This window comes from Lolium rigidum, chromosome 6 (genome assembly GCF_022539505.1).
Source record: "Lolium rigidum isolate FL_2022 chromosome 6, APGP_CSIRO_Lrig_0.1, whole genome shotgun sequence".
Taxonomy (NCBI): Eukaryota; Viridiplantae; Streptophyta; class Magnoliopsida; order Poales; family Poaceae; genus Lolium; species Lolium rigidum.
The window spans coordinates 50,171,565-50,177,210 of NC_061513.1; the positions used below are offsets into that span (position 1 = coordinate 50,171,565).

General features: G+C 41.1%; 1 pseudogene; it reads right to left on the bottom strand.

Moving 5' to 3' along the window:
- Positions 1–4,525: 4,525 nt before the first annotated feature.
- LOC124662584 lies at positions 4,526–5,104 on the bottom strand (annotated as a pseudogene).
- Positions 5,105–5,646: the final 542 nt, after the last annotated feature.

Below are 5,646 nucleotides of genomic sequence, written 5' to 3' on the forward strand. Positions count from 1 at the left end.
AAAGTCAAACCAAACTTTGAGAAAAATCTATCAACCAATATGATACTGTATTTTGTAGATACCATATAAAAATATATTTTATTATCTATTTAATGATACTCCCTCCGGTTCATATTAATTGACTCTAATATGGATGTATCTAGAACTAAAATGTGTCTAGATACATCCATATTGAAGTCAATTAATATGAATCGGAGGGAGTATTGATTTCGTATTTTGCATGGTAATGCCTTTTGGTAAATACTTGATTAAACTTGACATAGTTTGACTTTTTAATAATAATATAAACCTTAGGATTTGGGCTGAAGGTAGTATAGATGTTGTTATTTTATCTACTGGTCAAACGTTAATAAAGTTGACATCTCACAAAGTTTTTTTTTTTGGACAATCCAACCTTCCAAATCTAAAAGGTTGCCCACAGAAAAAGGGGAACAAGCCTGGAACGTGAACCCAGGTGGGAAATGCATTTTCCAAATGTTAAAAAATTCTGAAATAAAAATAATGGGGTACGTATGCATGTTTCATGTGTGCGTAGAAAGTTTTCGTGGAGAAACCACTTTTTTTATTTCAGAGTCTAAAAAAGACAAAATACGTCACATATATACTGCTATATAGCCCTGCAAAATTTCACTTTTTTGCCGAAGCAAAATAAAAGGATTTTTCGTCACGAAACTCATGTCCAGGACACATGTTGAGATCACTTTTGCATTCATTTTGTGTTTCGATTTTTAAAACATGTTTTTACATCACAAGCGCACTTTTGAGTGGGTTCACATGCACCCAGATTCTGAAAAGCCAGTCTTAGCAAGCCTAGGGTAACTTAACGGGATTGTAACTTCATCAAGTGAAACTCTCATGGATTCTGTCTTCTAATTTCTAATGTTTGCGTATCTAAATCCTGTAATCTGTGGTCTATAATCACTCTCACAATACATTTTGGTGTGCAAACCTATAGACTGGTTGTTACTTGTTGCCTTTTTTGCTTTCCTTGCACGACGTGGCAGCGCATGGCATATGCGCTGGTCGATTTCTGCCTCCAGATTTTCAGTTGTGTAATGTTGGATGCATGTCACATAAATACTTGGTTTACTTACTCTGCTTTCCTCAACTTGTGCATTGTTGCTGGGATATGGCTCTGATGATTTTGCTTTCAATTATATATAGCAAACGAGATATAGCTTTGATCATTTTGCTTTCAATTACACTCCCTCCGTTTGCTAATATAAGATGTTTTAGCTTTTTGTAGATTCATCTATTTTGCTGTGTATCTAGTTTATTTTTGATGTGTATATATTCACACATTATGGTGTGTATTTAGTTTATTTTAAAATGAGTGAATTCCACTTTCTACCCTATAGTTACTCATTTGTGACACATATTACCTCATTTAGCGTAACTTTCACAAAATATCACATCTAGGAGTCTTTAAACACGGGTTTACCCCAATTTAGGATTTTGTTTGTTTTTGTTAGGTAGGACCAGCGTATTTCGTCGATGTGGTGCGACAAAATGTGTAAATATCGGAACCATCATTCTTCAGACTTCTCTTATCCAATTGCTCCATTCCTCGTCCCCGTACTGATATTTTTGAAAGTCGGTAATCACCTCACACCTTGCCCAATGAATACACACCAGAAATGAAGGATCCAAATGTTCTCAAATGCTAATCTATATGATTTTTTGTTCAACAGGGTAATTAGTGTCACAAATGCAAAACTACGGGGTAAAAATTGGAATTCACTCTTTTAAAATATTAAAATTGTCTTATATTTATAAACAGAGGGAGTATATAGCAAACGAGATATGGCTCTGATGATTTTGTTTCTAGTTTGTGCTGACTCTGGACTACCCTTTGCATACATTACATGTTTGGTGCAGATGGCAAACTGCCACCAGTTCCGCTTCCCTATCGGTCGTCTAAATGGGTCAAGCATTGCGAGGACCTATGCTTCAGTCATGCAGTCTATCACAGTCGGGATCACAGCAGCTGCTGAGGCAAGCAACAGGATGGTGGAGGGCAAAGCTGTGTGTCCTCCGAACGGGCATTTCGTCATCGTGATTTACCCGAGATCCGACAGCGACCTGGGGCAGCATGATCGCCGTGGCAAAGTGCGGCTATGTTTCTCCTACCCGAACCTCTACCTCCAGGCCGTCCAAGGTAACGGGGTATGGCGTCCATTCAGCGACGCGGATAATCTGCCCGGCTTCATTCAAGACGCTGTGGTAGCCCCTGTCCCGCTGCCCTTCCAGTCGGGTTACCACAACGCAGGAATGGCTGCTAGCTTCACTGACCTACGCTTCGGGAACGAGTCGGTGATCGATATTTACAAGACCCTGAGCCGTTACCCCGACTACCCTGGAGACACCATGCACCTGAGGCGCGTCCTGACCAGGTGCTGCGTCCTGTTTCCGGAGGGTATGCGTTTTCCCTGGCTCAAGCGGTTCTTCGTCCGGGTGATGGGCGGACCCCTGACAGTAACGGTGGAAAATGTCTACGCCCATTTCAACCGCTGGGAAGTCTACTGCGAGGCTATTAGAGCGGGAAGTGCAGCATTTGAGCCACTGGATAATCCTCGGGTTAACACGTGGGCGGAGCTCATGTTCCTCGTTGGTTTGCTGCTGGTTGCTTGAGCCTAGCTCCACCCAGGGAAGGTGACGATGCAGTACTGCCAATGATGTATGCGAATGCATATCTACTCTCGGCCTCTAGTGTTTGTTCAACAGCATGATAGATACATAGGTAGATTGGAGGCCTTCAGTTAGTCTTTGCAGGCACACGTTGGACATCTTTAGCTCTCATCACCTCGTTACTACGCGCGCTACTTTTTTGACCCCAGTCTCGTGACTAGGACAGTGCATTTGAAGCAAACTTCAGAATGTTACTATAGAAATGTTGCCAAGCAACAACTCATAGCTAGGTTTACCATTTTGCTGCTTGCAACCTTAATTACGCCGACTTTTGTTGCTTGTTCTACTCTCTACTGATAAGAACCTACATTCCCCAACGAAATCAGTGGTTTACTACGTATGTGCAGCTCCATGAAATCATTGTCTTGTCGAATTCATTGCCTAGTCCTTCTTTTACAGAGGGAATTATACATTCTACCACCTCATGTTCATCGCGTTGCGCTGACAGGGAGCACACTTGGACAAACCAATTCTGATCAAGTCCAACAAAATCTAAGGCTTAGCCTTCTAAATAATTGTTATGTTCGTTTGAGAATTAATTTTTGTAGCTCAGGCTATATGGAGGGCAGTTGTTTTGAACCTCGGAAAATTGAGTTCGAACATTTAACTTTTTTTGAAAAATACCAATATTTCAAATTGTTATCTAGATTTTGTCGCCGCTAAACAATAATGAATACTACACTTATATCTCGAGTTTATCATTCTGTGAGATTTTTTTTCATTTTTACTCGGGGTCAAATACAATATGTTTCGTTCTAAAATTTACGCAATGATAGAATACAACATTTTCTAGATATTTTTTCCGGATTTTTTAAAACTTTGAAGTCAAAAAATTTCTAAACTATGGCTTCACCGCTCGCAGCGGAAGCCAGAAGCAGCCCTGCCCGCCGTTGCACGTCGTGACCATCCGCAGACTATGTTCACGGCTGCACTTCCACCACCACTTGACGCACACCACCGCCTCCATCACTCGTCGGAGATGAACACCCCATGCCGCGCCACCGCGAGGTCTGGGGTGGCCACCGCTCTGTGCGCGGGTGCGCAAGATAGATGCATCCGCCCCCTTTGGAGACGAGGCTCACCGCCACCGCGACAGGGGCTGGTGGCTGCGACAGCATGGAGAGGCCATGTTGGGCCTAGCGGCGCTAGGGATTTGATGCCCCATGTTCGCCCTAGAGAGAAATGGGAGACCCTTATGACTCGGCTCTCGATTCACAGATTATAGTGTGGTAAGACTCTGAAATGAAAAGTTTTGAAGTTTCAAAAGGAAAATAAACAGGCTAAACCCATGCTACACTTATGGTTTCCATGTTCATCTTCTCTTTTATGCAATGTTCATGATATCGCTAATCGGTAACTGATCGGCCGGCCTCCGATGAGAGATTAATCGCTTATCGCCAATTAATCGATTTTATCGGTCGACTATTTATCGGCTAGCTTTTTGTCAGATCTCTGAATCTAGCATTGAATATTCTATATTTTTTTTCTATAATATGCAAAAAATAATATTGCAGTATTGGATTTTGCATCCGAGTCTGTCCACAAATATAAAGATGCAAACAACCAGTAGTGGATGCTCTGAAACTTCATATTTCCAAAACTTGCATAATTATAGACACAAATATGAAATACCACGGAAATAGGATAGCCATAGAACAGAAATAGATTTTGGTTCTCTCACAAAGCAAAGTAAGAAAATAAGCGAACAAGCATCAGGTTCTCTCTCACGTTGAGTTCTGTCACAACCAATACTGGTCACAACTCACAAGAACATAAATCATAGAATTTAGGAAATCAAGCAACAAATGTAGTGCTCAGATTATTGAAGGCCTAATATTCAAGACTCAGTTGGCTCCTCCTCATCTTCATTGTCCTTGAGCTCTAGCACCCCATCATCATCGGACTCAAACTCTATCTCATCCTCATTGACAACCACATGTTCTTCCTCTTCATCGGAAACAAACTCTTCCACCTCATGGAGTTCTCTCACTGGCTCCATAGCTTCGGTACCTCCCATTGTATCATCACTATTGGAGTATGGCAGCCCCGTAATTGGATCAACCTCTTCATCTTTGTAAGATCCTTCACATATCCAATCTTGTGCCATGGAAGCATCTTGACCAAGGAGAACATCACAAGATGACTCAAACTTCTTTCTCTTGTCCATCATTCTTCCATTGAATTGAATATATTCTAGATCATCTCTACAACGGACATCTAGTTTATTTCTCCTCTTTGCATCTACCTACAAATAGCAAATAGCAATGAGTAGTTTAGTGATTCACATTTTATTAAATGAACAATGAATTTAGGACCAGATTTGAGTATTTGCAAGCTGAGATTTACTTGTTCAAAAACGCTCCAATTTCTTTCACACCCGGATGAACTTGTGGTCGTTGAGTATCCTTAAAGCCATGTGCATCAGTGTAGGAGTTTTTAGCCCATAAGTTGCCCACCACTCACCTACATTTATGGGAAAAACAAAGTACTATGCATCAGCCCAAACATTTCAGAAATGCAATATGGCACAATTATATTGACAAATGAGCTTACCAGCATTGAAATTTGCATTGGTAATAGCTTTTGTGGCAGCAACCTTCCCAAACATGTCTTCCATCTTTTTAAACTTGGGCAATTCTATGTTAAGCACCTTATTTATCGCCTCATCATTATCATGATAAAACTGTTCAGCAACCTCCATCAACCCGGACATGACTTCTACATCACTAAAGATGCTTCTATTAGCATAACTATAGTACGGATTTAAGGCATATGTTGCCATGTGCAATGGTGTATCTAGTCTCTCATTCATGTTGCTCTCCATAGCTGTTGTGATCACCCTATAGTCCTTCTCTGAGCTTTCAACCGCAATCATTATTGCCTTCTTTGCCTCTATTATTTCTCCATATATAGAGGCCATCGACTGTCCATCACCATCAGCCAACCGAAGTATCTTCA